This window comes from Panthera tigris, chromosome D4 (assembly GCF_018350195.1).
Source record: "Panthera tigris isolate Pti1 chromosome D4, P.tigris_Pti1_mat1.1, whole genome shotgun sequence".
NCBI classification, from domain to species: domain Eukaryota; kingdom Metazoa; phylum Chordata; class Mammalia; order Carnivora; family Felidae; genus Panthera; species Panthera tigris.
In genome coordinates, this window is record NC_056672.1 from 65,142,306 (window position 1) to 65,155,737 (window position 13,432).

The 13,432-nt window shown below is 37.8% G+C and overlaps 1 long non-coding RNA gene across 2 annotated transcripts in view; it reads right to left on the bottom strand.

Annotated features, from left to right (window-relative positions):
• Nucleotides 1-13,432, bottom strand: part of LOC122233291 — a 70,226-nt gene that overhangs the window by 465 nt on the left and 56,329 nt on the right. For both annotated transcript variants that reach the window (XR_006210852.1, XR_006210851.1), the window contains one exon: nt 11,041-11,159. This is a non-coding gene — a long non-coding RNA (uncharacterized LOC122233291). The remainder of the gene's footprint in view (nt 1-11,040; nt 11,160-13,432) is intronic.

Below are 13,432 nucleotides of genomic sequence, written 5' to 3' on the forward strand. Positions count from 1 at the left end.
TCATCATCCACACTGCTACAGTTATTCTAATATACAAATTTATTTGTTTAATTTTCCCGCCTAAAATTCTTCAGGGGTTCCGTATTTCAGAGAGGATAAAGTCCAAATTCTTTACTTTTGCATACCCTTTACCATCTGGCCTCAACCCATTCCTATATCTTTCTGTCCTAAAAGACAAAACACACAAACACATACATACATATTATGCACAAGGACATATATACACATCCTTATATCTACATACATCATCTCTTAGCAATAAAATAAACAGTAACCTCCCTGCCTTATACAAATGCACTCCTTTCACAACACTTATTCCAGTGTCTTGCATATAATAGGTGTTCAATACACATTTTTCCTATAATTGGTCTGGTACTATTGAGCTGTGTGATCTTGGATAAGTTAGTTAACTTCTCTGCAATTCGGTTTCCAACTTTAGTTAAATGATACTGATTCAATCGCTTTTTGAATCACTGATCTGATGTTCCATACAATGATGTCACTGCAATACATCTGAAACTTTTTCTTACTTCTTTATTGTCAGTGGTTTTGACTGGACTCCTCTTTCACATCCACCTAGCCTTCTTTGTCACATTATTGTGGTCCATGGTGGATTGTAAATTGTTTACTGGATTATAATTTGGACCTACAACATTCAGCTAGAGGGTTTCCTAGATTTCTTTCCATTTCTAACCTATTAATCTTGATTTTTGGATTTAAGTTAAACAGTCATTTCAAAGTGAGCTACTAATATTATACAGAGAAATACAACAAATTTTATCACATTGTTTAAGTGACCCAAAGTAAAATTTTAGGACACTGGTTAGAAATGCTGCCATGTGCAGATTTATTTCATTGATATATCATTTATTATTGTATAAAGCATCTGAACACAGGTAGCTTCAACAGTTTTAGTAATGTGCAACTATAACACTGTTTAGGGAGTTGGCAGGCATATTTTTTATGTTAGGTTTCAGAACAAGCAAATATATTATAAATGTTACTTTTATATACCAACTACTAGACAAAAACATTTTGAAATATAAGGATTCTGCATATATACTTACTTATTGAGAACTCAGAAGAATAAGGTGCTATGCTTCAGCAGAAATATAGTGCTTGGATGTTAAAACAAGCAAAGAACAGACGCAACAGCCTAATTGCTGAAGCAAGGCAATCATCAATTTCTCCCCTGCTTCACTATTTAATGCTTTCTCAATTTCTACTGTCTACTGCATCATGTTCTTTGCTTTTTCTTTTTCAAATGTGATCCAAAGTCCCAAGATACAATGATACCAGTAGAATGCTGGTTCGGCAGTTAGGCCAAGCCACTGTCTTCTTCATGAGTTCTTAGCTTAGAATATTCTTTGTTTCACTGTTTTCTTAGACAATACTTACTTTCTAGAATCCATTCAAGGGATAATTCTTTGAAGCCTAACTTGATTATTTTCCCAAATATCAAGCTATTACAAATGAACAATTTCCTTTGTATCCCCATACAAACTTCTATTGGAACATCAAAAATACTTATTTTGACTTTTTATCATGCATGTCTGGGTCCACCCCACCCCCTTCCCCTGACCCAAGAAAGAGACCTTCTTCAAGAAAAGAAGCAGCATGGCACGTAATGGGTACTTAATGAGTGCTAAATGAATTAATTAATGATAAAGGGTACAAAACAAAGTTTTATTTAAGTAGGTCATTGGTTGTAAGAGCCATCTTGAGGAAACAGTGACTCAAAAAGGATCCCTACCATGAAGTCCAGTGTGATCTATTCTAATCACTTTTCTCTATTAAACTTAAAAGTCAACTGTGCCCAACCAAGGAGACTCTAAAGGATGCCCTTATGTAATCATTGTGTATTAATATGAAATTCTCTATGTACTGTATTAAAATGACACTTTCAGGGGCACCTGGGTGGCTCAATCAGTTAAGTGTACAACTCTTGGTTTTGGCTCATGATTCGTGAGATTGAGCCCTGCATTGGACTCTGCTGTGACAGCATGGAGCCTGCTTGAGATTTTCCCTCTCTCCCTCTCTCTCTCTCTGCCCCTCCCCTACTTGTGCTCTCTCTCTTGCAAAATAAACTTTAAAAAATGACACTTGTTACTTGATAGAAATTCAGAGTCTCAGCCTCCAACTTGAATCTGAATCTGCATTTTAATATTATCCTCAGTGATTAATATGTATATTAGTTCGAGAAACATTTCTTGAAAATAACAGTTGTAGGGCTGAACTCCATCTGGAAATTATGATTTTACCCAAACTGTTAAAAGAGAGAGGGAGACACACAGAGAGAGAGACTATGTGACTTTAACATTACATGTATAACAAGCAGATGGACCATTCTATACAGGGAACATACATGAATGTAAATTCACAGGCAGAAATGCATTGGTAGAATATGTTTATGAACTCCATGAGTCTCAAACTCTGATCAAAGAAAGCTTTAGGAAACACAAATTTAACTAGAGCACATTGATTTAACAAAATGAAATGATTTTGAAATCATTTTAGGAGGCACTATAGCATCATGGCAAAAAGCATAGACTCCAGGGTCAGGCTGTCTGGATTCAAATCCTTGTTCTATACTTACGAGCTGTGTGAACTTGGGCAAGTTATTTAAAACATCTGTTCCTCAACTTCATCATATATAAATGAGGATAATAGTACCTAGTTCAAAGGGTTGTTATGAGGAGTCAATTTTTGTAAGGTGCTTGAAACAATACCTGGAAATAATGCCATATAAATATAAAACTTATATCTATTTGCTGTTTGCTAATATTTATTATCATTATTGTTGTTAAAAACTTGGCATATGAAATTACACAGGTTGGTGTGGACACAAGAATTGAAGAGGCAGAGAATAGAGGAAGGCAAATGGGCAATTGTGATGTGATGAGCATCACTGGGGTTTAGAGCATGAGTAATCAGGAAGTAGGAGACAATCAGGAGGGTCAGGCTACCAAAAAGGGAACAGAAAGGCAGAGGAGAAAACTATCAATTATTGAGTACGTACAATGTGCTGGGGACAGTTTCAGAAGCCTTCATAAATATTAGCTGGTTTAATCCTCAACTCACTGATGAGGTCTTTCTTTTAACCTATACTACATAATGTGGAAACTAAAGCAGGAAAGCTAAATTATTTGTGATTTTAAAAAGTAGATGATCATAGAGTTTGATCGAACACAGGGCTGAACACAGGGCTGTTTAGATTTAACAATTCCTACACCACTTGTTCAATCAGTAGGAAATGGACTAATTCTTTCCAGCATGATCTAAGCTCTTTTAATGGTGATGATGATAATAATAATGATGACTGATGGTGGTGGTGGTGGCTAACACTAGTGTGGTGCTTACTGTGTGCCAAGAACTATGCTAAACCTATTGTTTGTGTTACCTTTTTTAATTGTACAAAGAACTCTTTGAGAAAGTTATATTATTACAATCCTTATTTTACAGATTAAAAAAACTGAGGCACAGAGGACTTAAGGTACTTGCCCAAGGTTATACAGATAATAGTGGGAGAGCTGGCTCTCACTCCAAACAGTATGAAGCCAATGTCCATGCTCTTAACCATCACACCGTACTGTCTCCTGTTAAAACAACAGCAACATGTTGGGCAAGGAGCAATGAATTCATATTTGTAAGCACCCGTTGTTCATTAGAACACATGTTCCTATATTTAATTCTCACTACTATGAGGGAGAAGTTTTGATGTGAGACTTTAAGGAAATTGGGAACCAAAGTCTAAAATGCATGATATGAATGGGAGAGACAGATGGCCCTAAAAATAACCATGTTTCAGACAGCAAATAGTTTAGGCTTTGTAGGAATATGGTCTCTGTAACAACTAGTTATCTCTGTCATTGTAGCATGAAAGCAACCAAAGATGTTACATAATTGAAAGAGTGTGGCTAAGTACCAATAAAACTTCATATACAAAAATAGTTGGTGGGCTAGATTTGGCCCAGGGCCCATCATTTTCAGATCCCTATTGCTAATCTTCAAGTAATGAAAACAACGTACCATTTTTCCTTTATGGTAACCAGGTAGTACAATCCGTGATTAACAAAATATACTGTTATTTAGGATTCTGTTTCTCAAGAATTAAAGCAACACTGATGAAACAGAAAGAGATGTTGAATGTAGGATATTAGTGCTACAAAAAGATGACTCTGCCAATGGTCTATTTTTGGAAAGGCAAAATATTTTAAGGGATGTGGATGCTTTGCTTTATTCTACAAATTATAAGTAAATCATGAACCACTAGAGCCATCCCTAGAGAGAATCTTTAAGCTATGAAAAAAATTAAAGGTTATTTTTTTCGAAAAATGGCTACCAAAGTGAGGTGTCAGATTGAGATCATAGATTGCGTTCCCCACTTTCCCTTCTCCACTTTTCATCCTATCGGCATTTATAATAACTCCATGATGACAAATTATAGTCATTTCATCTTGAAAGATATATTGCATCCACATGTGCGCCAAGTGATTTAATCTTGATTAGTGCTGTCTGAAGTCTTGTCAGATGGGTTAGCGATTGGTCATGTACTTCATAGCACCGCTATTAAATCTACTGGGAATTAACATGTTAAATCCATAATCATGCTTTATTGCCTGTATAATCCTGGGTTAACTGCAAAACGAAGTTGATTCATTTTTCACATGTTCACCAAAGTGAAGTCATATTTTTCCCTTAACTAGTAATTAACCTTTATGGCTTTATTAACTACTTTATTAAATTTAAATGAAATGTTTATTGGAAAGAGTTCATGGGAAGTGTAAACCACAATGACAGTGTGGCCCTGGTGATGTCCTGTTTCCTGAAACCTCTCTATTAAAAAGGTTCATATTACAAGTAGTTCATTTTTTATCACAAGGTACCAGTGCTTGTAACTTAATAGGCAGTATAATAAAATAAGCAATGGCTTTTGAGTCAGATAGACCTGGGACCAAATTCATATCTAATTGCCTACTAGCTATATGCTCCTAGTTAACTTACCCAAAATCTCTGAGTCTCAGTTTCCTTATATGTAATATATAGTGAGGATAAACGATATGAATGTAATAGCGGGGAAGATATCAGAGGTACTCAATTTGCAAAAAGTAATTAAAAAAATTTTAATGTGCATTTATTTGAGAGAGAGAGAAACAGAGCATGAGCAGGGGTGGGGCAGAGAGAAAGGGAGACACAGAATCCAAAGCAGTCTCCAGACTCTAAGATGTCAGCACAGAGCCTGATGCAGGACTCGAACCCAAATGAACAGGACATCATGACCTGAGCCAAAGTTGGATGTTTAACTGACTGAGCCACCCAGGCGCCCCTGCTAATTTTTAGCCAAGCTCCTATCTTAGGTTGAAACGGGAAGATTTTGGTGTGGCACTCACATAGGAGAGAGAGAAAGCTGCAAAACAAAGGATGGTGTTTATTCCTAACTTCTTCCTATTTTGCTCAGTCCCAAGAACTGGATATGAACCCTACAGAGAGAGAGTCTCTGGTATGGGCTGTTAATATCTTCTATTAGGAGTTTCCAGAACTGCCACTTAGCCTAAAGAGTTACCTTGCACAAATCAGAAAAAGGTTGCCCTTGGGGCAGAGACAGCTCTGTGGACACAGGACTTGTCAAACTTTTGTGTGAAGAAGATAGACTGGGACTCACTGTCTTGATGAGCAGAGCATGGGTTGGATATCAGCTCCCCTAGCTTATCAGCAGGGCACGCTTTTCCAGACCACAACCCACATATCTGCATGTGTTCCCTGAGCCCCAAACTTTTAACTGGGCATTTGGTTGTCCAGCTGGAGACAAATTTCCCAGCCTCTGCTGTAATAGGAGTAGACACATGAATTAGTTCCAGCTAATGGGATATATGCAGCTGTGATGTCCATAATATAACCTCCAGTCACTTTCTTAAGCAAAGCTTCTTATTTTGGATACTCTCTTCCTTTTTCCTTTGTCTGGGAAATGACAATGATTGGATGGCCACCTCAGATATAAAGATCAAATTCATGTTTTGAGGATGGCAGAGCTAGTCCATCAACCTGGGGGGAACAAAGCCACCCTCAGCCCTGGGCTCTTCACTTCTAGAATATACATCAGCAGAAATAAGCTTCTATCATGCAGAAGCCACGATGTATTGGGATTGTTTCGTCCTACCAGGGTAGCTTGTACTCTAATATAGGGCTTTTCTTTTTTATTTCTTTTCACTTTTTTATATTAGTTTTATGCATAATAGCAAAAAAACTGGGAATAGCCCAGGTGTCTAATTAAGAACTGACAAAGACACACAACAATGGGATCATGGAATACTCCTAACAATGAAAGAGAACAAACTACTTTCTCTGTTTATGAATCTTATAGACATAAGGTTGGGTGAAAGAAACCAGACACAAAAGAGAAATACTGTATTTTTTCATGTGTATGAAATTCTAAGCCAGGAAAACCTAATATAAAGTGAAGGAAATCAGACTAGTTGTTATATTGAGGGAGAATTACTGGGAAGGGAATGAAGGAACTTTTGGAGGTGATTCCACTGTTCTATATGCATTTGCCAAAGTTCATTGAACTCTATACAGAAAATGAGTACATTTATTGTATATAAAATATATCTCAATAAAAAAATTTCTGGCAAAAACTGTTTTCAAACATAATTGTTGACATTTTGATTTCTCACAAATTCTTATTGGTTAGAGAAAAAATTTTGTTAATTCTTTTTTTCCCTGAAATTGAATCTCTGCACCACACATCCTTATCTCTCCAAGCAGAAAGGCCTGGTGGCTACCTTGGTGCCACATGAGGTCAGGAATAACTCTTGCTGGAGCTCAATGAAGAGTTCCAAAGTGTTTAATGAAGAATAACTTTGGGGGTGTGGGGGTGCATTTTAAAATTCAATTCATTTATATATTATTTGTTTAAAAACATGCACCTGTCATTTCTCAGTGCCACTGCCCTCGTCCACCCCTAGGCTACCTGAGATCATCACCTCTGAGACCCCATCACATGGCCTCCCTCTCAGCTACTCATTTCTGGAGAGATGACCATGCAACCATATCTCACTCAACGATAGACTGAGATTTAGCTAGGTGCCCCACAGGTCTCGCTCAGCACCCTCAATTATCACTTCCTCTATGCCAACTTGGGGTTTTAGACCAGAGTTGAAGGAGTTATTTTTGTGAGGGAGTCTGATTTCCAGCGACACAAGTAATGTTGCTTTGTTCCCATGTGAAAAGACATGATGTTGTATGCAGAGGAGCATATGGCAGTGCTTTGGCACGAGTGGCAGTACCCAGGAACGCTCCAACAGAGCAATGATGGAGACTGGGAGGCATGATATAAGGTGGCAGACGCCCAGAACACTCAGCAATGTAGTGGTTCTGCTCAACCAAATTGGCACACAGGAGATCTACCTATTGACCCTCATTACACTTGAGTGAGAGAAATGTGGCAGGTGGCGAAGATCTGCAAGAGTAGATGATAGGAAAGACATATTTTGTGCTATGATTGCTACTCTGACTTCATGTATACTCATGGGCTAATAAGACCTTGAGTTAATCTGGGTTCAACGAGAAAAATAGAAACCACACTGTGTATTTCGAATAGAGGTACTTTGATAGAACATGTTTCCAAAGTGCTTGAAGAGTTGAGAAAGTAAAAGGGAAGAGGAAGTAATACTGAGATTAGAAACTATGGGAAGTTCCTAGGACTGTAAGAACAGAAACGAGGTGGTGTTAATGAAGCCAGGAGAGCATTCACTACTGATGGTGGTGGAGCTGACTACAGCTGAACTTCTCCCAGAGTTCACAGCTTCCTGCTGCTGCAAGGGGTGGGAGAGAGGGGGAGAGGGAGGACAAAGAGGAGAAGGAGAAGAAAGGAGGGGGACCTTAAGAAGTTAAAATTCGGTGTTAGAACTACATATTAATTTCATAAATATTCATTTTATTCATATTACTGTGGCAGAATTGCGGGTGAGAGAAAGGAGGCAGGGGAAACCAGCAGATTGGAGGTGCACTATCTACACAGTCTCTAGAACAATGCTGGGCAGACAGTAAGACTCCAATTTGTATATGGGGTTCTGGAAATTGAATATACACTTTTCTGTTTCTTTAGCTTCTAATATTATCTCCTATCTCCCTCTTCAATACACAAGTGTAAGTTCATGCCTTACATGAACAATTTTTTTTGAGCAGCTAATATCATTGTGTACCTGAAATACACTCCCTTTGCTTCACATTTTGTAAATTTTTCATAGCATGAAGAAGTTTATTTCATTGCAAATGATGAAACACTGAATTAAACATAAGCTTGAATGCTGAAGGAAGAATAGAAGCTTGTCAAAATTTTGCCTGCTCTTGGTTAAATTTAAATAAGATTTGCTGGCTTTCAGAGATGGACACTTAAGGTTTATCAGCAAATCATTTTAACAGATAAGTGATGTATATATTCAAAGAAATAGTTTTAAGTGTACTAATATTTTTGTTGGGACATTGATACCTATTTCCTGCCTTTTTCAAATCCTTCAGTTTGTTTCTAAGTAGTCATTCTATTTCAGGTTTTCATGCCCGAGGTGCACAAATTTTACCTCTACTCTTAGCAGCAACCCATATCCCCAACTCCTAACTGTACAGATGACTAAGGAATCTTGTGTATTGGGATTGCAATGACTATTTAACTTGTGTCAGATTAGGCCCACAAGATCCAGTGACCCTATTACTGTCTCCTCATTCAAATGATGGAGCTTCATTTGTCACATCAATTCAAAGTGATGCCTCTTTACACCTGACTGGTTTTCCTTGGGTCAATATTACTGACAAATGACTATCTCCTTCAATACCAACTGGTGATAACTCTTCGTGTGCCTTATACTTGCAAAAGATTAATTTAAACTTCCAGTGCACTTGCAAACCAAGAGAAATCATGCCAAGGAATATTTCTAAGTTTCTTGAGGGCCCAGTACTGTGCTACACAGAAAACATACAAACTGTGTAAAATAACAGCTCCATTCTTTGAAAGCCTGGAAATGAGCTAAATTACATACATTATTTCAGATAGTCGTCTCAATCATGCTGAAAGGTATTTTCATGCCTATTTCATAATTTGGCAGTAGAGCTGAGATTTAGACTTATTCCTTCCTGTCTGATCTCAGTACCTTTGCTGCTAGCACCTGGCATAATCTTAGACAGCCTGCCTACCTTTTAGGGTTGGCCATATCTTTTCAGGGACAAAAGGAAGACCCACGTGGTTATCTTATTGATAATACATTTCTTATCCACCTCTCTATGCCCATACACAAGTTTTACTGGGCATATCTTGTCTAAGCAAATACACAATCAGCAAAGCAATCAACCTCTACCTGCTTAGATGCGTCTGCCATTTCTAGTGTTTTCCATGTCTCTCTAACCTCACCTCATGGCTTTTTCCTTATATATGCATTGCATGCCCTCTAGACCCTTACCCTGCAATAGTCCCTTGACACCAGATCAGCCTTCCCTGGGAGAGGGATCAGCCAGTTAGGCTACAAGTACACTTGACCACTTCTCTGTCTCAGATTGGTGTCTCTGGGACCCGTCTTCCCTTACTCCACTAACGCCATGGTTCTCAGCTTTCCTTCCTTCCTTGTTCTTTTTTTTTTCTGTTATGCTGCTGTGAACTGCCTTACCCTATGAAGTGAGATCTAGTCTCCCAAGCTCCCCTCTTCTCATGCTACTCACAAAAGTAAACCACCAGGACTTTTATGTGTGTATTTTAGAGTTTTTCATCATTATGAAAACACATACAGACAAAGATAAAAATAAACAAGGGGGAACTACACAAGTTTTAAAAGCCTATTATTTTCCTGATTCAGTTGGAAAGCATTCACCTTAAAATCTCTGTGCTCCACCCTGACTAAATAGCGGATGACCAGCCACTGTCAACATGAGACTGTCAAAGGCCTTACATACTATGTTCCCCAAAGGCATGTCTGATGCCATCTCCTTGGACTCTCACTTGCTTATCTCATGCTCCAGCAACAGGGCACTGTGGTTCACACCCCTTTACACCTACCTCCTCTGCACCTGTTATTGCCACTGCCAGGAAGGACTTCCCTACCCAGCTCGCATGAAATGTCATTTTCCTTCAAAAATCAACTCCTATTTCATTTCTCCTTGAAACATTCCCTGATTCCCTCAGGCTTCATAAATGGCTCTTTCCATTGTGCTCTGCCTGACAGTACTTCATGTCTGACTCTTTTACAAGCCCCTGTCTCATTACATTATAATCATGTTTATGTGCCTGTGTCTCCTGCTTGAATGAGATGTTCTTAATGTCAGGAACCATGTTTTGTTTACCCCTGTATCCCCTTGGAACTTCCAGCAAGTACCTAAATCTTAGAAAGTACCCCCCAAATTTGTTGAATACATGAATAAATAAATGCATGGATAAATGAATATGCTTGAGATGAGGGCAAGTGATTGTCACAACCATGTCACACATCCCAAGGCCAGGAAGGTGAATGACAGTTATAAAAACTCTCATGTTTATAATGTCCCTATGCACATCATATTGCTACAGGAGCCTGGCATTTTATACCACTTTTTTTTTTACCTGAGGATGTAGAAGAATTGTTCTTCCCTATCAGGGAGAGGCAGTGTGTCAATCTGATGTGTGTTCTGTAGCAGAGCAATACCCTCTACGAAGTGATTGCCTGTCAGCTGATGACACATTATGGCAGGTGTCACCACAAGCCAGCCCTATATGGCACATAGGAGAGTTAATGAAGGAGTGGAGAGGACTTCTCAAATGATTCAGACAGCATGGCTGGCAGTTGGGGGATGGGAAGAAGAAGCAGCTTCCCTCTGATGCACGTGAAAAGAGCTCCACCTCCAGCCTTGGAAGGGGACAAAGTTACGAGAAAAGTGTGCTGGCTGTACTTTCTTGGGCAGCTACAGGCTCTTCTATATGGTGCTTGTCCTCTTTTCCCCCATATTCTGAAACAAGCAGCCACGGTATTCCTAGAGATGATCTTAGTATAAGGACCATCAAAGACAGGTGACTGTCCTTACCTGTTTTAGAGAAGATGTGGGACGTGAAGGAAAGATGGAGACTAATCCTTTGAGGTATATTTGTCTAAGAGAGGACTCTCTCTTCTTCTGCTTCTGTATCTTCAGATGATATCTCATACCTGGAAAAAAAGTTGTTTAATTATCAAAATTGAACATTTAAACCTATATGTGGTATTGTGGCAGAATAAGATATAAGCCTTACTCTCAAGGAGATTATAGTCAATGGAGAAACACACAAGTTAATCAGTGATCACACTGTGGTAAGTGTGATTTATTAAAAATAACAAGGCACAATAAGAAATCCTAAATTACAAGGATTTCTAAGTCATATTCTGTGGTTAAGGCAAAGCATCTAGGGGGAGTCAGGACCTGAGCTGAGTATTAAAAACCATCAATACTTAGATAGGTTGAAAAGAGTAAAAGAAGCTTTCAGTTCAAGTGAATGAGTTATCTGAAGACATGGGAAACATGATACCTCCTTTGGGAATTATTACTTGACATGACTGGCACAAGGCTGGGAAGTAGAGAATGGGAAATGATGCAAGAGAGTTCAGACAAAATTGTGATGGGTTTTGTGAGTAATGTTGAGAATCTTGGACTTTAAGACCTTAGGAGAATGGCTGAGGGCCACAGCCCAACTGTACAGCTCAATTAAAGGGAGTGTGGCCATAAAGAATTACTGAGTGAATGGAGATGCTTGTCTCCAAGTTGATTCTCAACATGGAATTCAAAGGGGTGACTTTCCTGGCAATTCTCATATGGGAAATCAGCAGCTTATGTACCATGAGACCAAGTGCCCCAGCTGACCAGATACTAACACAGTGATGTTGGACAGATTATAATTGATTTCCAACCCTTTTAATCAAATCAGTACACTTTCATGAGGATTACAACTGACTTCCAACCCTTACAATCAAGTCAATTTGCTTCCATGAGCCTCCATTTTTTTTTAACTTGAAAAGTAGGTATGGCAACTATTTATCCCACAACTTTTGGGGAGTATTAAGTAAAATACCACTAGAAAAGCGGAAGGTGTCTAACATAACATCCGACACATACTTGATGCTCAACAAATTGTTAAACTTAAATTGTAACATATATATTAGAACTCTACACCAACACTCCCCAATAGAACATTCTGTGATGATGGAAATATTTTATATCTGTGCCCTCTAATGCTAGAAGCACTTGTAATATGTGGCTATTAAGCACTTGAAATCTGGCTAGTGCAATTGCAGTAAAAAATTATTAATTTTGTTTTATTTTAATTAATTTAAATTTAAGTAGCCACATGTGGCAAATGGCTAGCATTTTGAACATCACAGCTTTATTTCCATAAATTTTTCACATAATTAAAATGTTTTGTACAAACATACAAAAAAAAATAAGGTTGGCAATTTCCAATTTTCATAACACCCTAAAGATAATATATAGTAATTAGTATTCTACTCTATTTGCCACTCTGCATTTTGAAATCTCTTGAATAGAAATAAAATATTTTTTCATGGCAATAATTTTGATTTGACAACATGCTTAGACACATGTTATAAAGTAGATGAATGACATAATTGATTTCAAAAAATACATAACAGCATATATAATGTGATCCCATTTATTTTGGAAAGATATACATCAAAATTTTAACAATCTATTACAGAAATGTAAGATTATATGTGATTTGTGTTATCTCTTCTCTGAATGCTTTATATTTTTTGAATCTTTTTAAATGAACAGGTGTTAATTTGATAATTTTAACTGTTTTGCTTGTGTTATGAAAATAAAAATGCATTCACCAAAAAGATTCTGGAAAATAAGAACAAGCCCCAATCCACAGGAACACCACCTCCATTTATGTCTCCATTCAAGGCATTTATTTTGTCTTTCTATCATGAATAGAGAATCACTCCATCCTGACATAAAGTTAGGGAGAAAGGAGTTAAAGCAACTAGCCTGAGATCCATTCACTCCCTTTGCCAAGAGTGTGCTACTGGGTAAAATTGAAGAGTGAAGGAAACCCAGTCTAATCTTCTTGTCAGTGTGATAATTAGACCTCTTGTAAATGATAAAATGATATTTTCTAGTGAGAGTCCTTTACTATTGAATGTTTTTAACAGGATGTGTTGGGTCATGTACTGCTTAAAGAAATTAAGCTCATAAGCTTAAAGAAATTAAGCTTAAATCACTCATTAAGATCTGTGATTTTAGAATGTATGATTCCTGCAAAATGGTGAAACACTGAAAGGAAACCCTTGACTAATTAGTCAAGAAAGTGGCTTTTTCCCAACATCACTCATCAGCAAAAGTTAATTGAACTTCCAGGCTCTGTCCATTGTTCTGGTTATTCAGAAGTCAAGACACAATTGCTGTCCTCAGAATGCTCATACTCTAAAAG